General features: G+C 41.3%; 1 protein-coding gene and 1 long non-coding RNA gene across 3 annotated transcripts in view; one reads left to right on the top strand and one right to left on the bottom strand.

The window, feature by feature from the left end:
- The window catches only part of LOC100740070 (chaoptin-like), an 89,051-nt gene that overhangs the window by 39,665 nt on the left and 21,587 nt on the right, over positions 1–27,799 (bottom strand). The gene's annotated exons all lie outside the window — the stretch shown is intronic.
- Positions 11,358–13,261, top strand: LOC117152287. Its single transcript, XR_004462625.1, has 2 exons — positions 11,358–11,488; positions 11,913–13,261. It is a non-coding gene; the product is annotated as an uncharacterized LOC117152287 (long non-coding RNA).

Here is a 27,799-nt window from a genome sequence, read left to right as displayed (position 1 = left end):
GTCCACCGAATAAATAAATTAAAGATAAAATAGAAAGCGGTGAAATTTTCGTTAGAACAGCAAGAGAATCGGATGTTTTGTCAGAAAATATACGAAAGAGAAAAAGGAGGAGTAAAAGAAGGGCGATGAAAGTGTTTCGGAAAGTTTGATCTTATCGAAGCGCGGCAAATCGGCTGCGATACACGAGCGAAAGTTTGGCGAATCGACGTGACCTATTTTACGAACGATCATGTACTTGGCGAAACGTAACAGCCGGTTGCATATTGAAATTTGATTCTAAGTTGCCAAACATCGGCCGCACAGCTCCCCGATGCTGAAAACTTCCCGCAAACATTCGATCTTAAGTAGAACGTAAAAACGGCTCCATACGTAGGAGGGGATACTTTATGAACGTTATTTTCAGCGCATTTGTCCTACTTGCAGCCACCCTTCGTTCCAGGTCGCTTATAAAAGTCCAACTTCGATGGTTCGCGTTCCATTAGAACGCGCTTTAATTTATAATTTACGGAAACCACCGGCTTAACTTTGTAGTAGGAGCAAACTACCCGCGTTTTTCGAAAGTTGCTACCTTGGATGAGATGTCGAAGCTTTCGCAACTTTATGAATCCTCCACTCACCACGAGGATCCTAGCGAGGTCTTTTTTGTTGATAATTATCTCCCCGTGATGCAGTTAACCCGTACAATTCAACGCGATTTTAACAGTTATAATTTTTTCTTCTATTATGTCATGTGATAAAGAAACTTTTGAAAGCTTCTCTAGTCGAATAACTACGTAATCAGATTATTTCGTTCTCGTGCACACGCGATAATTAATCGACAATTAAAACGGATGTGAACTATACAAGCTTCCTGGAACTTTGTTAGAGGATAGAGGAGAAATTGATTTGCAACGAAATGGAAAAGGGAAACTGCGTCGGGGTAAATAACGGTGGTGAAGCGCGATATCAGTCGGATTAATGATACTCGGACCAACAACGAGCCGTGGCGGGCTAATAACGCTGGCAACAACAGGCTAGAACTCTCAGGAATTGGTTTATTCCCCGACGCTCGCCGAATGTTAAAGTGTATTACATAGATTTCCGCGCTGACGGCCACGGCTCGCTCCACCCTATACCCTCTACCTTCCACTCTCAGGGAGAGGCAAGTTAATATTGTCGGTGGTGCTATCGAATTTACGCGGAGAATAAAAATACCGATAATCATCCCCGCTGTTTTTCAACGTGGAAACTATCAAGCTGCAACTTTCGATCGCATTCCCTGTATTTTTGATAGTTTCTATTCTTTGCAAAAATAATTTCTAACGGTGGGGCGTGGTAAAAAAATTTAAGCGAATACGGACAAATATGGAATGGTTTGTTTAACAAGTATAGGGGAGAGCACGACTCGCGAAAGAATTGCGAATTGAATCGGCTCAAAAGATGGCTGTTAATCGATTAAATTTTATATTTTTTGTGCAATGTGGTTAAAGCCCGAGCAGCGATGAAAGTTTTTGTATCTCGATGGGAACACCGATGTGGAAATTGATCAGTCACAGAAATTGATTAAAAACGAAATTGGATAAGAGGGAAAAGTTACTCGACTGGGTGGTAAATGATTCAGGATTAATCTATTTAAACTCCTTGGACAGGTAGTAATTAATTTTCTATTCTGTTGTAACTTAATGTTCGAAGGTTAACTTCACTTCTACGTTCGGGGCATTGTCTCGTTGAAACGTTTAAAACCAGTGAATTTCATTCACGTAGCTGATACCGCTTTCGAAAAATAGTTTCCATTTGCGACCACGAGCGTCGAATTTTTTGCTAATTGAACAAAACAATACCTTGTGCGCACTTTGAATTTACAAGTACCAAAGAGATTCGTTACTCTCCTTCACAAAAGCTCGTGATGTTACCGACACGAACTACGCAAAATATTGCACGATTGTTCGGCAATCTGCGGAAAATAAACCGATCCTCGATTTGTTATCGAATAACAATCAAATGTATTGTGTCGCTAAATTATCGACGAACAATGTATCAAAATTTCTCCACCGCTTATATTGCACACAAAGACATATAATCTGACTCAAACAAGAGGAGTACACGATGAATCATATTTTCTATTCTTTTTTACAGAAAAGCAATTTTAAAATTCAGTACTATTCTATTTTACAAAATTGTCTCCTTATTTCGTTCCGGAACGAAACGCGTTTTCTTTACACTTTCCTTATATTATCCATTTATTTCTTGTTTATTTTAACTTATTTTCATTTGCAGTTATATCATGATAAAATTCTTCTGCTTAGCCATAAAGTAGCATGACAAAGATGTACTCATCATATTTTTCTTCTGTGAGCTTTTGCATATTCTAACCGCCAAGAAAGCTTAAAGCAAAAATCAAATTTGCAACATTTGTCAGATATTGTCGAAAAAAGCTGTGCGAAAGAAATAAAAACGCTCGACGAATAATTGTTTCGATCATGATCAACTTCTATTACGGCGCGTTTCCCCCTAATCCCACGGGGGAAAGCAGTTGTTTTTGGAAGGAATTGTGGACCGTATCTTTCCCCCGATTCGCGAAACCGTAATTGTCTGGGAGCAGCGGCGAGGCCGTAGCGATGGCGTGTCCCAAAACAACCACGCCGAAACCATCCCTCGAACTGCCGCCCCGAAATAACCTGGTGGCTGAAGTGGCTTCGTCGAATCATCCTATTTTCGTTACAGGCCAAGCCGGCTTACGTTGTCTGCTCCGCTCCCGATTCCTGTGAAAAACACGTTCTTCCTTCCTGGGACGCACACGAAATTAACGACGCTAATGATCGTCGCTACCAGGGCGACGCGAAGCCGAGTTAGAAAAATAATTACTCGGCTCGATGTCCCGTGAATATTAAGTTGCCGAGGTTTTACAGCTGTGTTCTATCTCTGTGGATTAATGTCGGCGAAATAATGAAATTAATCGATGTATCTCGAATTGCAGAGTGTAATTGAACAGCCATTCGAAAACATAGCTATATGCTAAATATATATTCTTCATAGATACATGTGCGTCGAAATATATTATAATAATAACATATTTATATAATATAATATGCTCGTATTATGTTACTTTGAAATTTCATAAGTACTGTAATGAGGAACTTTCATTAGTGCTGTAAATTATCACGAGCATACTTGCAGCTTGGAAACAAATCTGACAATATATGCAGAAACTTACAGATGTTTTGTACAGTCTTAAATCTTTACCTTTTAGAAATGCAAAGCTTCGACCGAGTAATCGTTTCATGGAATCAACTGTCGCGTCTTATACGCAATCACAAGATATCTTAATACTCGTGAACAAGTGCTCGTAATATTTTAAGAACGTCATTTGTTAATTAGTTCATTTGAAGTTTCATACGAGCGAACGTTTCATTGCGGAATGCTATTTAGAAGACGTAAGGTAGGATTTCGCGAGTTTGCGCGTTATGTTCAACATCCGTATGAACGTTGTAGTTCCCAAATGCGTCGAAAAAGATGGCGTACCACGATCTTCGTTATCGTTGCTTCTAACAGAAGATTCAAAGCGCTGGCGAAATTCATAGCCCCCCGTCTTTCGTAGGCAGTTTCGTAAATTTTGAACGGTGTGTACGGAGCGATAACAATGGGCTCGATAATGATAACGCAAAGTTATCGCAGTGAACGGGTAAGGGGAAGATGAAAACGGAGATGGAAGTCTTAGGGCGGAGATTGTTTCACCGCTGGGCAAAGTATCGCGTGTACGGATCCGTTGCAAGTTTCACTGACTTCTGCGGCGAGAGTTTGTTCACTATCGCGTACCGCTATTTCATTTTCCAAAGATTTCCTCTCTTCGTAGAATGCCAGTCGTGAATCGTCTTTTCGCTACGTTCTCGCAGTTTCACGAATCATCCTTGATCTCGGATGAAGATTGTTTCTCCGGGAAACTGACGAAACGCTGAACATTTCTTCGAAATCCATTATTGTGAGAAAATGTAGTCTTTGGATAAACTCTACTCGTTGAATCTTTCAGTGTCTTTTTTTTTTTAAATTGACAAGCTTCCTGGGAAACGATACAGAACCGAGTCTCTCAGAAACCAATTGACTTCACTTTTTCTTGCTTTCTTAATTTCATCACACAAATGTGCATTAAATTTTTAAGAAATAAATTACTTCCTCAAGTTTGTTCATCGCAAGAGGATTGGATAATATCATAATAGCAAATTCTAAGATAAAGTTAAAAAATACTGTTCGTAACATCGTTACTTTCCTGTATCGTTCAATTTAGGAAGTTGATCATTGCGACTTCTGAATGGCTTAATTACGAGCCGCATAAATTACATCAGAAGTTTCAGCCGTAGTTTTAATTGTATCGTAGTTACATTTCAGTCGATAATTTTATTAGAAAACACACTTGGAGGTTTACCTCAGTTTCTGCAAGTGTCCCAATACTTATGTACTTATGGTGTGTATATCTAAAACGTTGTAAGAAGATTTCTAGTTCATTAAATTCCCTGGCGACAAACCGTGTTCGTGTCATTTGGCTGGAAACGAGTGCTCCGGAGAAGCGGTAAATTCAGTGGAATCGCGTCGAGATTTTTCCCGAGGCGCAGTCACTTCGAAATTTCCCGGAGACAGAGAAAAATAATGCGCGATACGACATTCCCCGGGAGCATCGGATTATCCGTCACGCTTGGTTCGTACCGTTTGCATTTAAAGGCAACAAAACTGTTTCCATCTTGCTCCGGTTGTATTATATCGCAGAACAACGGCCTCTGCTGTTATTCCGCGTTTATCTCGCCCCTATACGCCAAGATTACGGTCACCTCTTTCGTTCGCGATCAGCTCTATCTTTTTCTTCGTTCACTTTGAGAAACGACAGTCGACCGAGTCGGTCGCGTACTCTCCGGGATTAAAAGATGAGTGTCGAGGAAATTGCTGCTGTTGGATGCTGAATCACGGAGAATCGTTATGGAATTGGAAAGAGTCGCTTCGGATTTTGTTCGACAGAATGGACAAGTTAATTCAGAATTTTCCTTTGTCATTATGCGTTTTTATTTGTATATAGAGACGAACTGTTCCTAGTAAAAGTCGTTGTTGGGTTATAGAACTTTAAATGAATTATAACAATAAATTTGCTCCAAAATACTTATATTTAGAAGTTGACAAGACAGAGCAATAGGAAACAGTGAGTTTTAATATATTACTTACTTTCTAATTACTATTATTACTATATTACTAATTTCTTCCTGATCCTTGTAGTTCGGTACAGTTTTCGTCAGGACAATATGAGTATTATCAAACAGATAGGCCCCAGTTCACTTTTATTGTAAAATTAAACAATGATACAAGCAAGCGAGATAAATTAAAATTCACGAAAACACCTGCAACTTTATGTAACGATATCTTCTCAAACATCGTCCTAACTGAAGAGCCGCTAATTTCCCCGCTGTCCAAGATCAATGACAGCCGATTTACTCTAGACGAGCATAACTTGTCTATAGTTGTAAGTAGAATACAGTGTTCTGTATCTCACCGATCGACCCTCTAAGAGAGACCTTCGTTCCAATCGATGATTAGTATTCCTGTGCTCGCATCATAAACTGTGATCGTCCTGGATGCAGCGACGTCGTCCGCCCCTCCCATTTGCTTGCTTGGGTCTGAAACTGGTATTCATCGCCCTGCTGGATGAAGGAACAAAAGAATCGTCTCCTTTCGTTTTCGTTTTCGTTTTGTATTATCGAGGTAAAGGACTCAGCCGTGGCGAAGACAATTACGAGCGCGTTGATCGAAGACACTTCGCCCTTCCATTTAGACCAGTTTCCTTTCGGCGACAAAGTCTGCCTCGTTTTCCGCGCGCAACGAATCCCCGTACTATGTGCACGTGATGTCATTAAGTGGTTGTAAAACGGGATTGAACAGGAATTGAGTTTGCCTGGTTGCCTCCGCCGCGAAGTCTCCTGCAGTTCGGCCTGTTTCGTGTGACGTTTCGCTATAGAAGGAAATGACTTCGATTTTCTACCGTTTACTATGATATTAATGCGGTTTCGTTCTAAGAAATCGTTACTTTCAAATATGTAGCCTCGTTGTTCATACATATTAGGATATCTGTTGATTTTGTTATAAATCGTTGTGATTAACCCAAATTGTTAGAATTTTGTATTTGTACAAGGTAACGATCCAAAGTACGTGGCAACAAATCGTGAAATTATTTGCAAGAATTTTAGAACGAAATAGACATCGTTGATGTAAAGATTATGAAAAAAATTGAAGATTGATGAAACAGTTCAACGCTATAAATCAGACTTGTGAAATCATTTACAGCATGTCTTAATATTTACGAACGGAAGTGTACGTTCTTTGCTTCGAGCAGGTTTCTATTATTTACAGTTGGCTTCGTAGTTCTGGACTGCCATTCTCGGATTTTTCACCGTGCACCGGAAGTTATCGTATAAGAGAAAATAGAAAACGTTGAAATAATCGTCTGCTCATGTTTTCTTCTTTGAGGCAGGTTTCAAAGACGAACGAGGGTGAAATCTCAGTCATGTTGATCGAAGACACCTCATTCTTCCACTCGTTTGTTCCTCTAGCTGGTATCGGAGGAAAGTCTGAATTATTACATCGGTCCTCTGTCGACGTCAAGCAGGACGCTATGGGGTTTGAAACAATATCCCCTGCATCAGTTTGAAAGTCAGGTACAAAGTGCTCTCTTTCTATCTTTTCCTATGTTGAAGCTTCTTTTCCCCCGCATTATTATGGCCAGACACTGTGACTTGCAGAAACTTTGGCCCAAGTTCGGCACCGCAATATGGTCTTTTATCCTTCGCTCTTCTGTTCAAGTCTTTAACTTTCTCCTGAAAGACGACCCGAAGTTACGCGGAACGACACCCAAAGGCATTCTTTCAGAACACGTCCACCATCGGTCTCAGAATCTTGGCGAACTTCGCCCTTGTTGCATTTCTCCCCGTACAACTACCGAACGTGTTTGTTTCTTTTATAACTTCCTATTACTGTTTTGTTTTTCCGATTACCCTCATCAATCTTCGCCTTTTTTAGCCAACATTTTCAGAGTCACTAATACCAATAACATTAGGTTGTTACGCCCCATCGATGTGTAAGTGACGTTCACTCACCTTCAGCTGGTACGCGTGTTTTTTCTACAATTTTTATGCACAACTACTACTTTCCGTTTAGCGTACGGTTTTTCTCCTCTCGAGTACGAAGAAAACTTCCGCTCGAAAATTTTGTAACCTCTGAGAGGTAAATTTCGAGCATGGCAAAGAAAATAGAAGAAAACGTGAAACCTGACTAACTGGGGATTTGAGTTGAAGACTCTTAAGTTGAAAACTCCATCGTTTATACGAAAGGCACGTTGAACTTTTTTTAAAAGTTAAAGCCTTTTATAATTTGTCACGCTGAATGCCTGTTAACCGATATACTTTCATTAAATTTAACGCAATTTCGACAAATTATTAATTTCTATTAAACAAAATGTCAATTATCAAACTTATTATATTTGATCATTTTCAAAATCTCTCGGATTCTTCTGCTTTTTTATTTCCGTGTTCTAAATCATCCTACAAAACCCTCACCAGTGCAGCGGTTCCCGCGTTTTGAAATTCACAACTCGTGTTTTTATTCGACGCTGTACTCGCGTATCGTGAATGCGATACGAGAATCCCCCGAACGTTCCCAAACGCGATTACAAATAGCAAACGTTTGAATAACACACAAGTCTAGCGACGTAAGGTTGGATGAAATACGTACACGCGTGTGCCTCCTATCTCGCCGAAGACAGAAAGAAAGAAGTGGAAAGGGGGATGCGCGCGGTTATAAAGCTCGGGTAATATTTTAACACGCGGCATTGTACTGACGGAATTGTAAAGGAAATAAATTATCGCGCCCAGGGGACCGGCCTCCCGCCGGTGTTTCCTCGTGGTCAGAACAATTCCGCGCAGAATCCACCTCGTCTCCCTCCCTTCCTCTTTCTCTCTCTCTCTCTCTCTCTCTCGTTCACCGTTTTCCTTGTTTTATCTCCCTGCCCGTTGTTTTCCAAGGTAGAAAAGTTGCAAAAGAAAAGGGGGGTGCACTCGTAAAATCGTGTTTTCAAGAACCGCCGCGTTATTCATCGCCGAAATATCGCGAGACGCTTTTTTATCGTTCGTGCTAGTAGTAAAACTCCTTTAAAGCGCGACGTGACGCTGAAATTGTTATTTATGGAAAGACACGCGCAGTTAGAGAGTGTATATGGATGAGATACTAAAACGAATATTCTCGATTCTTCTTCTGAAACGTTTTGACGAGGAACGGAAACCTTCATTGTCAGTCTTTCGTTGCAAATTTCTGTTGTTGCTCTCATGTCATATACATATGTATGAACGTATATATAATCGTATAGTACGGATGTTAGTTCAATACCTGGAAATCCTTGCATCACGCAGTTCGAGACAAACATGCCGCAAAATTACTCTATTCTGCGTGGCAATATTCTCGAATTTCATCAAGTCCGTTGTAATTTTTTATTTCTCCTATAAGTTTACCTTTTTAAAACATGTGCTCGATGTTATGAATGAAGTTGGGGAACAAACGAGGCAAACACTAGACGGAAAGTGGCGTGCCGAATTTCCAATTCTCTGTGTATTATCCCAGATTACCGTAGGAAACATGGCATTTTTTGAGATATCCGCTGATACCATGAAGCGGTACCGGAAGAGGATTAATTCGAGCACCCTAACCGTATGATGCGTCCGTCGCATTTGGGAGCCGCTACTAAGCTGCGCACCACCTGTGCCGTTTGAAATTGGATAAATAGCGTGGACAGCTCTCTTTGGCATGTCCGTGAGATTTTCCGCCACTTCTCATCGGGGATATCTCGCCTAACCGTGACGATAGTCTCGCCACCCACTATTTTTTCGCCCTTCGAGTCCTTTTTTGTTTTATCTCATCGCACTCGTCGACCGTAAAATTTTCGCAATTTTATGCTTCGACAAAATGACGTTACTCGTTGGCTATCAAATTCCCAAAATTGCTATTCCATTATAAATGATACGCTAAGCACTTGAGACATTTTTTGACAGACTGTCTAAGACGAACGAAAAGATGATTTATCAGATTCCGAAAGTCGTGACTGCAAGTACGTAAAACTGGCGGAAGCTCTTTCTCTTTGTGGATTCGCACAACTTGGCGAATTGCTCGTTGTTAAAACCACGCTCGTTTCTCTGGCATTTTCTACGACGTTTTGTGTTACGAAACGTGATTCAGGACGGAAAAATTGCAAACCGATCAGCATTCTTCTCGCGTATATTGAACAGTCAGAATTCAAAATTTCTCTTTATTCAGAGAAAATTTCAACGATATTATCGCATTGCCAAATGCAGTTTGACCAAATTATTTAAAACATGCTGTTTCAATTCAGAGTATTTACCAAGTTTAAATTGTAAACCAAGGAGACCTGTTTATTTGAAAAATATCTGGAAGACCTGTCCCTGACAGGAGTTTTCTGGCGTGCAATCAGACTACGTCGAGCTTTCCCACGTGAGAATTTCCGCCCCGTACGCTCCGAATACGAGCGTCAAAGGTTCTCTTTTCCGTAAGAGAAACGTTTGTCGCGCATATTTACCGTGGATTTTGAAGCGTGTGTGCCCGTCTCTCACGGCTGCGCCGCTTTCTTCGCGGCGATAAGTTGGGCGAACCCCCTCTCAAAGCTCTCTTTCATCGCGCTCACATATCTATCCACGTATAGAAATCGCGAATGGTTATGACAGTCGATTCAATGCTTTCCGCGCCTTTGGATGAGGCCAGGCGAAAACGCGAACGCCTTCAGGCTGTCGTTAATGCCATCGCGGTTGTCGACTGATCAGCGACACGGCCTGCCAGCTGCCATTGTGCCATTTTCGTGTCTTCGTACACCCATTCTAACATCCATTCTTATACGACGAAGAAAGCGTTCTTTGCAAGTAAATGTGAATCATACGAAAAAGACACGTTATGTGACAGTTTTCTGTTTTTCATTTTAAAATCCAATGCCTTGTCAACCAGTCACATACTACCAAAATTGGATTTTTATCGAATTTGGTTGTGGAGTTCTTTTCGAAACGTATGTACATCAAAAATATTGATTTCTTAGCTCTTTCGAAAGGTATTGATTCTCATACGATGGCTCTTACATAACACTATGTGAAATAGTTTTTAGTATTTGTGGGTTGAGAATAGGTCGTTCCTCTTTTTAAGGGAAGCGATAACTACTCCCTTTTTGACTATTAAATAACATGGAAGTTAAAGAAATCAACAAAATTGTGCTTTTCATACTTCTCCACTGCAATTTTCAAATCGTCTCAAGCATAACGCAGTGACACGATGAATGAAAGGAAATTTGTAACTTCGTTCTGTATAAACGTTCTCGCAAAGACAAACGACGACAGCGCCGAAATTTTATAGTTCATGATGGTGGTGCGATATAATAGAACAATTACCAACAAAGCTTCTCCGCTCGGCCATTTTTCCACTGGCTAAAAATTTATCGAAGCGAAGCCGACAAAACGTCCGAGAAATCGGCGCTCTTTAATTTCTCCACGGAAATAATGACGAGGGAGAGAGGGAGAAAGAGAGGGAGAGAGAGAGAGAGATAAGGAGCGAGTGAAATTAATTAGTGCAGTGCAACCGGTTTTTCCTAGCGTCCAAACAACGGTAAAACTTCTGTACGAAGTTTCTCATTGTACATGATATTTTATAATTAATAAGCGCCATGGGAATTTGCGTTTTCTTTGTTTATCGTTTCTGAACGCCATTACGACGTACACCAGTTCGCCTGCCAGATGGAAATAATTCCGGGATCAAAGAAAGAAAACCCATTTGTTTGGTAATCAAGCGCCAAGAACGTTTCCTTCGCTTTTCTGCTGAAATAACGTTCGATTTCAATTGAACGTTTTAATCACGTTGTGACTTTCGCGAAATGTATGAAAAGTCGCGTATCCTTTCGAACCTCTCAGCAGAATTTCATTCTTCGTCGATGACTTGGAGATTTTTTTTCAATAAACTTCTTCTCTCTTTCCTTCTTCTTCGTTTTTTTCTTCTTTTTTTCGTTTGGAGCTTGCAAGATTTCTCTTCATCGATTTACATTCATGCAGCACCCGTAGCTGCCTTCGTTGTATTTTTACTTCATTGTGTCCTCTCGCGTGGAATTCAGTAATGAAGCAGAAACGCGGCCCTTAACGTCGACAGGCTGAAAAGCTCGGTTTCCATTCGCCATCGTTCGTCGCGATTAACCAACTGAACACGCTCCGATCGCACGTTCGACGCCTTTCGGGGAAAAGCTACCACGGTGGGAGGAACACGTAACGCGAACGTGTTCCTATAAAATAACACACAATACCGGATGATTGCAGTGTTCAGCGTATCGAAACCCGTTGCGAGAACTTGCTGCCTTTATCCCGAGAGTAACGGTTCGATCAGAAGCATGCAGATTTATGTAATGCCTCGGAGGGCGGACCGTTTTCCCACGGCGATTGTTATCGCGGTAAGTATAATAACGGTCACGTCTCTCGTTTTCGATAGCGTTTTCAATTCTCGTTAAAACGAACGGTTTAAGTAACGTATACCGTCGTTAGTAAGTATTAGGGCACTTACCGATTCCGTATAGAACGTGCGAATTGAGTCGAACTATATATTTGTCTAAAACAATGTTTCAGAATACGTAAAGGAAAATTTACGAAAACTGTGATAATTAGTGAAACTTTTTATAATATTCTTTATATGACGAGGTTCTAAACGAAATATAATAATTGCAGATGTTTCAACGAGTTTCGAGAATTTTTTGTGGTTTATTTTATTTCCTGCAAGTGTCCTAACGTTTTTGATCGGGGTGTAAATATGAAACACGAAGATTTTTATTTTTTATGTATTTCTGACTGTCTGAAAAGCGGTTATAAACTTTCTGGAAGGTTTAACGAATTCTGAAAACTTTGATGGAAGCTGCTGAAGTCACTGCGTTCGAATTTAAGAGCGGAGAGCAACAAAAAGAAACTGCAGATTCTTTTATCGACTAAATAAGAAAGGATTCCGGCTTCATTATTCTAGCATTGTTCGACGGATGCCTTTCAAGGAGAAGCAGAAAGAAATCGTTTCAATAACGATCGCGAGACAATAAAAAATATCTTTACCTTGGAATAAAAGCGATCGATGTCGAAGAACACGGACGCGATGTCGTTTCATTTCACGCGCAAGAAAGGAAACGGACGTTAAAAGCTTGGCTCGACGACGTGAACCGGTCCGCGAATCGCGGTGTTAACTTAATTAAACGCAATTTTAAATTGGCGTCGCAGAGAGAAAGGTGAATGGCGTGCCTTCTGCCATCGATTAATTTGCTAATTTATAACGAGGAAATTTTCCGATGCAGACTAATTGAAACGTTGCCGCGTCACTGAGAATAATGTCCGCACTTGTTCCGTTTATTTCGTTGTGGCATACCACGAATTCTCTCTCTCTCTCTCTCCCATTTGTAACACGGCAAAACAACTTTTGCATAATTTCGAGTTTGCTGAATATTATATTTTATGTACACCACATGCGTCCCGTTTTTTTCATTCGATTTACGTCGGCAGACAGTTCTCTGCGACGAATAGAGCGTGTAATCAACCTTTTTAAACACGGATCAGAATCAGCAAAATCATACGATAAATTATTATTTAAAGAGGAGTGGTCACACCTGCCTACGTTGCGAATATTTATATTTTTTTATTTGCGGGGTAAACTCGTCATATTGTTACACATGGAGTTCGAAGGAAATTAGTATAATTAAACTGCGGATGTTTATTGTACGTTTGTTGAAAATTTAAATAAGGGAAAATGTGAAAATGTGAAAATGTACATAATGTGCAAAAAAGCATACAAAGTATCCAAAGTAAAATATGTACTCGTAATAATATTTCGAGGGTGAAAGAAATTTCTATTCATGTTCCAGTGGTTTAGCGTTATGATCGTGTGAGTATGAATTTCTATAAAAATTCACAGTCCAACCATAGTACACGCCACAGAGAGTGTTTCCAAGATGATAAGGATTAACTAAATAGATCATTTTCTGACGAACGAAGTTGGTACGATTAATCATTCAAGAGCTGTATACAATATATTTGAATGTTTCTTCAAGTATATGATAAGTACAATATGTAAGCAAAATATTAGAATGTAAATTGAAGAATATACAACTTAAAACATGTTCTTGAAATTGAAATGTCAGGCAAATGTAACCAATGTGACCGAGAGTGCTAAAAATTCTCACTTTTATTCATTTTCCATTTCTTTAATATACCTCGAAGAAGGATTTTTCTATGAAATACCATTACCACGGGATAACATAGATATATCCTGGAAAGATTATCGAAGAATTTCTATGGTCCCTTTTGTTCGAAGATAAAAATGTCGTGTATGATGAACGGCTGTGCTGATACGTGCAAGTTTTATTTCGTTGACGTTTTGTCTCACAGACATAGAACAAGCAAACCAATTTTGCATAAAATTTATGGGTGGAGGAACATCCTCTCTAGAGAAATTCCCGTCTGCATTTCCGGCGAGTGCTCGTAGAGATAGATTTTACAAGGGAATAAGGTTGTCTTCTTAAAAACTGCTGCGTTTACAGCGAAGTAAAAGCAGGTCGCTTTTACGATAGAGCGAAGGAAACGAAAGATGATTTGCGTTTCCTCTAATCATCGATTCGTTCGTAAAAATGTTAAGATTCTTAGAACAGAATAACTCGGATAATTACGTCTCATGAGGTGTTCATCCGTGTTCTCGCGTTTCTCCTCTCTTTTTTCCCGCCCCATTATTTCTCGCTGAAACAAGGAGAAATAATATATTTTGCGAAGAGCAGGATGGAAATATCGTCAAAATTGTCTCCGTAGCGTCGCAACACAGGAAATTCGTGCAAGATCAAGAAACAAATTTCACAGAAATTGCTCGTGACACGGATTGCGAAAAAATCGAATCAGGTCAAAGGAGTAGTTGCTTCTAAGGCGCTGTTTGACTGGTGCTACTAAAAATCGAACGACGCGGGAGGAAAAAGTTTCTTACGGTTTATTTTTCTATCGAGACGCCGAGCTATTCAGCTCCGACTTTCTTTGACGCTCGTTCCTCTTCCATCTCCTCTTCGTAATAATGCAGAGAAGTAATCAAACGATACAAAAACCCGAGTATACGTAAAGTCTATTATAGAATGCCTGTGTGATGTTCGATTTTTCGATTGGTCGATGGTCTGATTTTTTGCCAAGTGACATTAAAACGCATTGACCAGCCCCTCGCATTAAAATAATTCCTCAGTATGCGGCATGTGCGTGTGCTCGGCCCCCAGCCTATAAACCAGTATCCCGTCCGATGGTGGACGATAATTTATATCCGGGAATAGAGGATCCCCGATAGAATCCAAAGAGAGAGAGAGAGGGAGAGAGAGAGAGAGAGAGAGAAGAAAAGAGAAGAGGAGGAGAGAAAGAGAGGGGAAATTTACACAGCAGTCGTAGTAGATCGACGCGCTTCAGATCTCCCCTGCTCGCGCTCGAGAATTTGTGCAATCTGATTTCGGGCTGAGAGAGGGTTATTCCTCTCCATTATTTCATTAAAAGGCTGAATCATGCCTGGTACGACCATACAGCCGATTTCCACAATTGAAATTTTCCACTAAACGTTAACTACGATCCACTGACTCGTATGGAAATTTTTTTTGGACATGCGGTGACCTTTGTCGATTTTAAGAGCACCGAACAAGAAAATGATAATTCTCGTTCATTTCGCAGATGGCAAAAAGATAGCGCGCGAGACCTTTCAGCGGTCGATTCGCATGGAAAATCACGCTTAATCGTGGCGCGATAATGTGATGTATCACGAAATATCTTCGCGGATGACGTTCCTAGAGACGATATTTCAAACCGGCTCGTTTATCAAACTTTTTTGCAATAAGACAATGCCGCATCTTAACGGCTCCTTGACTAATATTTTCACCGTGATTAATGTCTTCCGAGATATTATTCCTCTGTGCGCTGGCTACGATGCTTTCCGTTTTTCTCCTCCTTTTTCACTATCGTAAGTACTTGCAATCCCTCACGTAATCATTTTAAGTTACGTTAAAATGGAATGGCTTATTTAATTCGAATGAAATGTTAAACTTTTCGGACAGAGTGGAACTTTATTTACACGGACGAAATGTTACTTGTAATTAGTGCCTGATTAATTGAAGTTTATGATTCACAATCTTCCTTGTTATCTCAAAATATATATTTTGTGTCAGAGTTAGTTAAACTTTGCAGGTTGCCTGCTTCCACTATGAGTCTGTTTGTCTCCCGCAGATTTATATAAACGGAGTTCTACTGTATCTCGCTAGAGAAAGGTGCCAAGAGTATAATTAAAAATATTTCATGGAAAAAATACTTTAAAAGAGCAAGAATTGGAAAATAAGGGAGGGGAAGAAAAAAGCACTTCGAGTAAGTGACAAGCGAGGTAGAAATACGCTTTTTCCAATCACAAGTTCATCAAAAAGCGCTTTGAAAATCGCGGTAGCTGGCAGCGAAAACGTGTGACGAGCCTCGGGACGTTGCGGCTAGCGCTCGCCGCGTCAACCAAAATTGAAGAAAAAGCGTGACGAAACGGTGAAAATGCAAATGACAATGGTTGCTCTCTCTCTTTGCCTAAGTCTTTACCGAATAATAGCGTATTTTTCAATTAAACACTACCTATTTTTGTTTCCGCGCGACGCAGCCCGACACAAAGGGTGTTCCATTAATTCGAGATCACTTTGTCCTCTCTTCTAGAGCGAACGCACGATGAAACGAGGCGACGAGAAGAGAAAAGGTCGATCAGGTCCGTACAGTTAGAAAAACTGCGACGACCAAGCAGGAAGCTCGCGAGCATTAAGTTTTTGTATCGTTGGAGATTGGCGATGGCATGAAGCTCGCGCTGCGAAGTACAAAGAGCCCTCTCTTTCTCTATCCATTCGGGCTTCTTCGTTTCTTTCTGCCTCTGTAGCTATCCAGTGGGCTGAATGACGGGCTATGAGCTCTCTTGCAAGGCATATGTTAATAGAACACGCGTGATATCTGATGAGTGCGAGAGTTAAGTACTCCAGCAGCCAATTTCCACGGAAATCACGGTAGCATCGAAATCAGAAATAATTAGTTCCTCGAGACGATCGGTTCGTGAACAGCTTCGGACCAATAACCCGTTTATATCGCTTCGGAGGAAGAGATGATGGACGTTCAGCCTTTTTTCCTTCGAATATTTCGAGTGATACTCGAGCGCTATTAATGGAAGTGCTGTAACGAAGTATTGATATGATTTTATTCACTAATCCACACGCGCCGTTGAACGGTTTGCGATAACGTTATTTCTGATATTATATCGTCGTTTTTCATTACACGCACGTACGACTTTCCAAACACGGGATACCGTTCCATTCGATCGAGCACGAGAGAACGTTGCAATGTTGTTGGTGAAATTCTGATGATTTTGCGCCAGATGTAGTTTCAACCAGCATGTCCTGCGTACATACACACGCGAAGCATCGTCAGCTTTGATTCGCATTTACGAGCTGACGCGCTGAGCTGCTTTCGCCACTTCATTACGATATTTGATCATGCAAAGCCAACGTATCGACGAATCTGCAAATTCCGGACGGAGGAGCGCAGTGTCTGCGAGTCTGAGCAGACTTTTCGCGGTTTCCAGTTACCAAGCTAACGATGCCGTCCCGGGATTTCCAGTGTCTCTGCTCGTTTTGTTCGAGCTCGTCGATATTCATGTTTAGCTGCATCTAGATATCTGGAACAACACGTTAATTAAAAAATAGGTAAAGAAGGGAGTTATTTTGAGGAGACGTGTTCGTCGCGCAACAATACCAGCTATTTTATCAACAATTCCTACGATTCCGCTACCATTTTCGTTGCCGACGACCAAGTTAAATTAGATTCGAGAACTTCAGAATTCAATTAAGAAACAACAACAAAGTTTTCTCCGCTGAATCCAGGTGGAAATTGAAGGAAAATATGTATTTTTTCGCATTCGAATCATCAGTTGCACTTGAAATTGCAGAAGACAAATCAAGAGCGTGTGCAAAACTACGAGAGGGTGATAAAATCGCGAGTGGATATACGAGACACGGGAACGAATTTTTCGCAATGAAAACATCTTTTCGCATCGTCGTCGTTTCTTTCGTGAAAAAGAGAGCTAGCTTCTGCTAATTTAATTCCGATAAAGTGGCAGACGACTTAATGCGATCGCCTCTGGAGCGTCTTAAAGTTTCGAGAAATAGCTAGTTTCGCGACAAGGACGGGTAGTATCTTTCCCCTTCGTTCGTAACTCTTTGTCGAAGTAAGATAAATAAAAAGAAGAAAGAAATAATGATTTCTCAGCTTTTTAATTGAATTTATTTCTCTCGCTCCGTTGATTCGTGTCGCCATTGACACGATTTTCCTCGACGAAACACGCGTTCGTTGATGCGTTCGTTTAATATCGCACGGAGATATTTTACAATATCGTAACGTTAAACGATCTTACATTGGAAATTTCTCGGAAACTGAACGCAGTAGTAGTAGAATAATAATAATCAACGGAGGCTTCAACATCCACTCTGTAAAAAGGAACATTTAATTTGCTCTATAAAAGACAGCTATTCCGAATGAAAATTATACGAGAGAAAAGTTTGAAAAGTTATTAACGTCGCAACACAGGGGTATGTGTTCGACAAATTCTTTTGTCAGAATTGATAATAGTAGCTGTAACAAATTTCCACGCAGTTGAAAAATTACCACCCAATCTCGTTTCGTCAGTATCGATGGATTTTTAGAACAAAGTAATCCGTCAAGCGTTTTCGAAAATGAATTCCAAGATGAGGCAAATAGGATAGGAATTGGTGAGTATGGACAAAAGCCAGGTTCTTCGAACAAAGGGGTTACAAGTGACACGAGGGACGGCGTTTCACAATGGCCTGCGGCCACGAACGGCACCATTGGCGATCGTATGTCGAAGTATAACCAAGATACGAGGGAAAGGGGAAACACTCACGACGGGTAAATACGAGTAATAGTTACCTAACTCGGGACCGACAGATATGGGGGACACTTATGAAACAAAGTAACGTCGCATTAAGTCCCCTCTAGCTTCGCGGCCAGCTTTGTCTGGGGCAAACCCTCCGGTTCCCTTTCATCTGTTCATCGACCACTCCCGCATTATCTCGCGAGGAAATGCCTCTCGGAGATCGTTTGCGCGTGGTACACGCGATAAGCGGCCAGGAGGACTCTGGAAAGTATGGAAAAGCTTTTGTTGCGTGTACGTTTATCGAACCTTCCCTACTACTGATTCCAAGCTTTTCATCGATTCTCCAGGCTTTCGTATTATGTATCAGGGAAACGTTAAGAGCGTTCGGGACACCGAAGATACCCAAGTTCGATACACGCCATTCTTCTCATAAGATCCAAGTCTCTGTTCGATAACGAAGCTTATTTCCAAGGGGATATCGGCGGTCAATGCCTTTGTAAGAATAATGAATCTTTAATAATCCGATGCCGCTAACGAGGAGAGTAAGGAACGAGTCTTTTCTCGCTGTGATGTCGCCCCGAGGTGTCGCGTCGCTTCGACCTAAATACGACGCGGCGAGACTCGACATACCGCGCGTGCATACACCTTTCCTTTTTCTGCTTATCATCGGGAGGCGAGATATCAAAAGGGCGGACTTAGCGATGTCGCGCGAATCACGCGCTTGCTTGATACGCCTGAAACACCGAAGCCAGGTATTAACGAGTCTCCTCGCGAGACCGAGCGACAAAAAGTCGGATGCGACCTCGCTTCCGGCCTTTTCACGATGGGGACAGGGGCACGTTTTCTTCTCTTCCAAGCCAACCCGCTGGAATCGGACTCTGCTCCCTTTCACCGGACTCTGTTCCCTTTCACCGGACTTTATTGTGACGTCTCTTTTCAAGGGGAGTGTCTTGACACTCGCCGACCCGTCGCCTGACTTCTGAGTGGCATTTCGTGTCGCCGCCAATCCGGATTCACCTCGTTCCGTGTCTCTGTCTCTCTCTGACCGCTCTCCCAATTTTGATGCCGAGCCCGTCGATTATTCTGCTCCGTGAATCTTAACACAGTTCATGATAATATATAGGAACGAACGACGATGTTGCATGGTATGTCGTTTGTTAGTTGTAGCTAATTTCACGGCACTATGAACAAGCGTGGCTCTCTCGTCGGAAATTCAAGAAACGTTTCGAATTTCACAATTTCATAATTCGAAGACAGCGACCGAGCATAGCGCATGTGTCACGCGACGACACTATTTCAACGCCCGAATTTTGCCCGGCTTAATCCCGTGATCTTAGGATTCCTCGTTTAATACCGCATCAGAATAATTCCTGACCCCGGCGATATTTCCCATTGGCAAGGAATTTCGGGCACGATTCGAAGTTGGGGTATAGAGATTGCGCCCCCGTTCTCTTACCATTCTGGTTCTCGCGCGCGCGCTGCCCCATTCTTCTCTTGCTCTGCTCCCTGTGTCAATTATGGAGAAATTTCGTTCCGCTCGTGAGAAGTAAATGAATCGAGATGACGATAAACATTAAAGCGGTCTGTGATAATGAACGATAGACGATACGAAATAGGATATGGGTTAATTATCAAAGGAAACATCGCGAGCAACATCGAGGCTGATCGAATCGAAACGAATTAAAATCACAGTAATTAACAGGTGAAAATATAAGCTGACTGGACGAAGGGCTAACGTCGAGGGTATGTTAATTGCAAGAGCAAATTATTGTAATTTAGTATTGTGAAGTATTGTTTGGAAACGCGAAATAATAACGCACTTGAATGAGTTGACTGATAAATCGATACGATCGTCAATTGGATATTTACATGATAATTATTAATTACAGCCGGTAACCATTAAAATAACGAAAATCACGCTGCGATATTGAACATTGTATAATTATTATGTAATTATTATGTAATTATGATCTGCGACAGTGGTTGCGCGCTTGTCACTTTATTTCGCGTCATGCTCACGTTGATCGAGTATAAAGAGCGTGCTCGGGTTTCGACACCGTTTCTAACGAGTTTAACAGACTCGTAAACTCCCTCGATATCCTCTCGAGAAGCGCTCGAACAGATGCTTCACGTTTTTCTCACGTTTTAAGCCCTCCGTTTAAAGTCGTTCGAGGAAACGCTGGACGCGGGACTCTTCCCCTCGAAACGTTCGGTAACGATAAGCGAGAACGCGTCTTCGCTATAACTTAAATCTTAATTGCCCTCGAGAACAATGAACGAGTTCCCTTTCCCGCGAATAGACAGAAAAGCGCGGTGACAGTGACGGAGGGACGAAGACGAGCAGAGAGTTTAGCCGAGGGAGTTGATTAGTAAGGAGACTGGAAGAAGTCACGGCACTTTCAGCCGGTCCTGTGAAACAGAGCTGAAGGAGGCCGAACTCGCGACAGAGTTACAGTTAGCTTTTCATAAAGTTGCCTCGTTATATAAACGTCTGCTTTTCAGTCGTCTGACGCATCACGTTGAGAGCCAGAGGTGTAGACGCCGGACGTGTATACGACGGGCCAGCCTGTCTCCTAACTGTGTGCGGCTAACAGGTCGAATTCGTGGTTTGCTAACGCAATATATTCCACACAGACTCTGTGATATAGCCTCTCGTAAGGTTTACGGCCACGTTGAATCCACGACGTACAACAACTCACGAAATTGTTCGAACACTTGTTGATACGTTTTATGAATATATGAAGCGTATTATACAAAACTTGGTCGCGATAGAACAAAATTCTTTTGCCATTTATTAGTGTCGTTCAGTTTATATTAATTCTATTTGCAATAGTTTTAGTTGCTTTTAGTAACCACAATTTGATTTTATTTTATAATCAGAACTCCATACTGCAAAGTAAAAAACGACGTTACTTACAGAACGATATTATGATACATACTGCATCGATTCGCAAAATGAAGCAGGAGGATATTTGGAAATAAAAATTCCCGGATTACAACCATAAATAGCTTCGTTTAATCATTCAAAATTAAAAAGCCGATTTGCACGCGTACACGGTATTCTGCCTTCATTATTATTTTCATTCCAACCGAAATGCTTTATAGATCGAAAAGCATCCTTTAATTTTTCTCTCGATTTGTGTTACACGTTCATTCGCGAATCGAATTATCCGATGGAAGCAGCGAGTAGTCACACGACGACATTCATACCGCGTTAATGCGCACGAATAAAATATAGGATTTCAAAGCGTGGCGCATTAATTCAAGCCAGTAATAAAAGAAACATGTCATTGCAATCAATTAGAGCGGCGTTACAACTCGATAATGAAAATGATTAGATCTGCGTGCATTGACACGGCCGACGTTAGCCGTGATGCCAACAGAGAAGCATTGTGCGCTTTTGCGAACGCACTGGACAATCCCCGAGCGTGACAAGCGTGTTATTTTGCGTGTCATTATTCCTGTACGCCGTTGGTTTATTCGAATTACAATTTTCATCGAGCGACGGGTCATTTATTTTCCCCGGAGTGACGGTCTTTCTTTATTACAGGCATTATTTTTTCGCGGTAATAATTGTCAAAAAGTTTGATTTTTTATCAACACTGTGACAAACTACGTCGTCGCTCAATCATCGAAATTAATATAGCTATTCTATTACGCCGTTCAATGTTTCTCTCGTTCTGTCATAAAATCTGAATCAGTTACACTCCAAATTTTGTTGACGCTTTTAGAAGTGGACTAACGTACTGTTTTTAACGTATACGAAACACGAGTAACTTAAGAAGATATTGGATCATTTGTAGCAACATTTCGTACAAGAGATTTACCACAGTCGCCTAATATTTATGAATTTTTGTATACACAACATTTTATGAATTTGTGTAAATACAAATGAAACCTAAATGGATATTTGTTTCACATTCTAGAAATAAATATTATATCACTATCAGAAGTTTACTTTTGGACATTTTGTATGTGTTTGGACATTATATATCCCCTAAACGCTTTCCACGTATTCAAATTCTTCATAAGTGCATAACAAGTCTCTGTCTACCCATAAAAAACATATTGTATCCATAATAGTTATCCACGTGGTAAATGTGCAAATATTTTCTTGAATCACAAATCTAAAAAACACGAATCTAACCCAGAAGTGAATGTAACTACTTGTTTTAACGTCTAAGAATTTCTATGAATTTACCACACCACAAATCACAAATTAAACGAGGCAAGAAATTAAAAGTTGATGGATCCACTCGAAGTCGTGTCATTGATGATGACAGATGAACAGGGAACTCTGTGAGGTAAGGAAGTTGTGATAAAGCCACGGAAAATCTGGAGCGTGTCACAATATTGGTCGAAAGACGGTGGAGTGCAGTGCCCTCGGGCACGTCACCGAGTCTGCGGCAGGGCTGCTGCACTTTCTCTCTTTCGCCCTCTCTGTTTCCCCGTTTCCCCCCCTCTCTCTCTCTCTCTCTTTCTTCCTCTGTTCCTCTCTGTGCAAGCATATCGCGTTGTCTCGCCCGGAGAGATATTCATAGAAGAGAGGTCTCGAGCGAACTTACGAGCTATTCGTGGTTTCCCATAAAGGACGATAGACGACGGAAGGGAGAGGAGATCGTCACTGACGGTGGAAGCGACGTTTTATTTTTGACGCGCGAAACCAGAGAACGACCGATCAGAATGGACCGCTTCGTTTAGTCCGCCTGGACTACTCTTTGGAACTTTACGGTGTGTCGTTGATAGAATGGAGATCGCACACAGGTCGTTAGAACGATCGATCGTTGGCCGGTTGGTGATTTGCAATTGACGACTCGTTTTTTCTCCGGACAGATTTATGCATTATTTATTTGTTTATTGACGACTCACTAGAGATCAACGTTGTGTCACCGAAACGTTTCATTTGCAATTTTTTTTTAAATTATCTTGTATTATCGAATTTTGCTTCTCTAATATTGCGACTGTGATATGAAATTTTACAGATTCGTTTAATATTTCTCTTATCATTATTTGTTTCGCATAGATGGTATTAGAATTTTATGAAATTTACAGAAATTAAAATGATTATAACATAACAATGAAGCGCTATCCGGTCCTTGACGGATCAATGAAAAAATGAACGTTAATGAAATAGGACTATGCTTTGAAGATTTTATCAAAGCTTATGTCTAAGATTGACAAATGATCCGTGACTTATGGTCGAGAGTGTAAATTGAATCACTGGACTCGTTCTACTCTGGATATGTCAGATGTTGTTCGCTTTGAACGTGTCAGGTCGGAGTTCTGCGAACTCGACAGGATGGAAGTGCGATGAATGACTGAGTAATTAGCGGTTAATTGCTTAAACGTCAGCCGAACGTTGCGCATCTCGATACTGCTTTTAAGAAGTTTCCGCAGGGAAACTGGAAGTTTCGACGGCTGAACGTACACACAAGAAGGTATCCTGTCTGTCTGCGAGGGCTTTATGGGCGCAAAATACCGAAAGCAATTAACCTTCTGCGGCAGCACGCGGTTCGATACCGATTTTGCTCTGTAATTACTTGAATACTTCGCCGAGTTTTAATCGTTTCACTGCCGAACACTCGGGCAACTCTTCTGGGTTGCGCAAAGTCTCTAAGAAATGCATTAACCGTAGTAAATTCAATTTTCTAATCACGATAGTTCGGTCTCTTTTACGTGTACCGCCAGTAATTTATGTGATGCACAAAGGAGAATATCAATTAATTCGCACGCGTAACGTACACCAAATGTTCTATATGTATATTAAATCATATAACTTTCGAAATATCTGTGAAACTTTGACGACACACACTTGTGTCTTTATCCTTGTTAATTACCAGAGGCACACGAATCGTCCATTAAAACGAGAGATAGGTGGGAAAGCGTGTAAAAGCGCCTGCAAGCGCGGTGAACATTTTAATTCCTTGGATACGAAGATATAACGTCGGCCACAATGGAGAATTTGAGTCACGTATATCCCCTTATCACCGAGCACGATGCTCGTCGCAAGGAAACGAGGGCTAATCGTCAGTGGGTATTTCATTAACTCGATAGGTTAATTGACTTTATCGGTATACGCCGGGCGTTGCTAATTGCGCGAGGAGTTTCGCTCTCTTTAGCCTCGATGTCGGCTGTCTTTGCTGCGGTCGAGCAAGAAATTTGGCTTCGCCGTCTTCCAGACTTTTTGCCAGCTGGTCTCTTAACTCCTTTTCCACGGCCTCATCTCGTCCATTTGCGCGATCTACGCTTCACCATCGTTTGCGGCTACTTGCCCCCTTACAAATGTCTTTCTTTCTGCGAGAAACCCTCTTGATATTGTTGCGTTCGGGGAACGTGCCTTGATTTACAAACGATGATAAAGATCAAGACGGATTAGCGAGTATTTCAATGAAATTGAAAGCAGTACCATGTTCGTGTTTTATTAAAATAATCCTTTATTAATTCAAGTAGCAACTTCTTCGTGTAATCTGAATGAACGATTTTCGAATATCACGGTACTTTATATATCACAGCCTAATAAAAGAGGAATGAAAGTATCAGGTCGTAATAAATTTGTTTCCGATTGTTAATCCGCGTAAGAAAACGTGTACGATGAACAACCAGCTACAGGATTATCGAAGTTTCGCAAGTTCAGCGAATAGTGTAGTTAGAATTAATTAGCGATGCAAACCAGCCGATTTCCCAATTTCACTCCGGCACACTCTATCTTGGAATGCAAAATTGCTTTCCTACTTAGCATCCCTACGCTAGGGATTGCTTTCTCGTGGTTCAACCGTTTCGTGAACCAATTTCGAATCACCGTCAGGGTCTTAACAAATCCGTTTAAGAAGCCGCGATACAGTCAAAACTCGGTTAACAACGAGGGGCGATGATAAATTTGATAAAAGTCTCATTTCAACGACAGATCCAGTCTCCATAACAAAATTGGCCATTTGCAACCCCTAAATTGAAGTCGCGACGATTCCATATTAACCAATTTTTCTTTTGCAGGAATGGCTGATAGGATCCGCGTTACATCTGTACAAATAGCGTTCGAAACTCCTAGAAGCAGATACAGAACAGAAAGTGGATTGGATAGGGATTTGTTTGCCGGACAACTACCCCAATCAATTGAGCCTTTCCAGACCGCCAACAAATAGCCTCTGCCTAAGCCTACTATCTATACCACAAATCCTGAGCAGAAGTTGCTTTGATCCACTAGGTGTTTACCTACGGACACTCTCTATTTGTCTTACTTCTTTGCAGAAAGTCCTTATTCAATTCATAAGCATAAAAACCTCGACAAATCATCTATCCGTAAGAAAAGAACAAACGTCTTGAAACTCTCTGCTAAAGGAACTAATTTCAAAGATAAAGTAAATGTCTCTCATGAAATATTCGAACAGTGGTAGAAACAGTTTATGAATATATCATGTAAGTTATATGAAACGTTTTGAAATGTAATGGTATCATTACGAGACTCGATAAATTTATATATCGCTAAATATCTTGTAGCTTCTATACACATTTTCAGATTGCTTTCAAATTACAGTATCAAACCTTCAATCACAGTGGCAATGAAATTTAGAAACGTCTCATATAACGCACACGATACATCTGAAAGTTTTCTATGATAAATGTCGAAATATTTTCCGGAGCTATACACTATGCTTCACGGCTCGTCGCAACCCTGACGTCTACAGATTCAGGATTTGATTAGCTCCGCCGTTTCTAAAGCCGTCTTCGTGAGCTCGCCGCACAGGCAAGTCTTATTGTATCGAGAATTCTCGAGTATCGAAGGATGCGCGTAGCTAAACGTCGCATTCGCCGTTACTCGGCGAATCAATTTCCGTCAGAGTCCCATTAACGATCAGCCGGGGTGGCGACGAAGGGCAAAGGGCCTCCTCCGCTTTTCCCTGAGAGATCTCCGGCGACCCTTCGTGAATTTATTCGCACGAACGATCGCTACGTCGCCGAGGAATTCCATTAATCGACGCGCAGGCACTTCGAGGCGACAGAGCAACCGCTTTATAAATGGCGGTGAGCGTCGTTTAAGCTCGGATTTATGCCCCGCTGCAAATCCGAGCTTTCTCATCGATACGAACGATTAGAAGGGCGGAGAGACAGAGTCGAACCTTCGATCGATTCTCTTTCTCGTCGTTGAAAACTTGTTGCACAATCCGATCGATGCGCCTGCAAAATTGAGCCGCCCTCCATGAGCCTGGACTCACTGTAATTGCTCGTTAGCACCGTGACGCCAATGGAAACGAGTCGTCTGCGACCTTGTGGACGATTACACGCGATTCAAATCATCCTTGAATTTCATCCGTGCATGGCTTGGTCGGCTTCTGTCGAGGACGGGCGATGTGGGTAGCTTGGAAAAGATATTTCGTCGACTTGGTTGACGGATGGATTAACTACGCTCTATTTCGGGTTTCATTGTGTGAGAATACGAGAAAGTTTGGCTAGCTGTATCTAACAGTCTTAGTATGCCAACGCATGATATTTATTGTTATTATTATTACTATTATTATTATTATTACATTTATCTTTTACTTTATCTTACTTTATCATTTGACAGATGAGCTGCTATTCCGAATTACAAGCTTGCATAATTCAAGGATTCAGCGATTATTATTATTGTCTTGCTCTGATGTTTCCAGTAGAGAAAATATAATATTTCTTCTAGTACGTAACTCTAGTATCTTGGGACATAAGTATCAATCTTATTTGATAAAGTTATTTGATCTATATTACTCCCAATAGTTTTAAAGTAATATTCACCGAGCTTTTTCGATGGACGTAGATATTTTTTGAGAATTTTTTGGTCGGTCAGTTAGCGTGCACAAGTTGAACGAAACCTATCGTGTTTACATTCTTCACTATTACAGTTGTTCTCTTTTTAAAGTTACATTAATTGTAAGATTTTTATAATCCGTGTCTTAGTATTATACGTTATATATTTTCTATTTAATTGTTCGTTTACGAAACGGAACTGTTAGTCTATACACGATTAGAATCCAATATTGGTCGTTTAGCAGGGAAACGTCAGAGGTTATTTGACGCCATTCGCTCGAGAAATCTTCCGTCGAAGCCCGACGACGCGGATCATTGTGTGCATAATTCGATGCGACACCGCGAACTTTTCTAATAAAAGTTACCGTGACGGATTCGCTCCCTTTCGTCAGCCTACCTTCCTTTCCGATTCCGTGTCATCGTTGCGTCACCATCAGTCGTTCAACACCGCCATTGGGAAAGATTCCGCTAACACGTCCATGAAAGGAACGCGTTAACGATCAATTTCTCGAATCTAAAGAACCCTGACGCTCCCTCGATTTCCTCTCCGAAATGAACGTCTCAATTCAGCAACGCAGATGCAGAAGTAGAAGTTTTCGACGCGACGAAGTCACTTTTAGAATGGGGATCGCCGTCCCCCCTGGGAGTGTACGACAGCAAGAAAAAGCACGAGGAGCGCGATAACCATTCAGAGCATGTAAACAAGCGTGAAAATTGCAAGGAATCGAATGGCGGGCGTGCCAAGAGAAAAGGCATTCGGTAGCGTTGAAAGCGTTCGTGGGAACGACACGAATCCTCACGGCTGTGCAAATGTTTAATGTGTAATTAAAAACTAACATCGTCTATTATGACGTATCTTCTTGTTCTCGACGAACGGACCGGGCGTTACACCACAGGCTCCGGCTAATAACCCGACCACTTTTGCCACGCGACGCCAGAGAGAGAACCTCTGTTTCGACTTGGCGAGAAATTACTACCACTGGGACAAGTTTGCATAACCGGTGGAACTCGGAATACTCGAACGCCCGAGGGGCCAACCGCC

Source organism: Bombus impatiens, unplaced genomic scaffold (genome assembly GCF_000188095.3).
Source record: "Bombus impatiens unplaced genomic scaffold, BIMP_2.2 scf_1002, whole genome shotgun sequence".
Lineage (NCBI taxonomy): Eukaryota > Metazoa > Arthropoda > Insecta > Hymenoptera > Apidae > Bombus > Bombus impatiens.
Note: the sequence above shows the minus strand (reverse complement) of the source record. Positions and strands in the feature narration are given on the sequence as shown.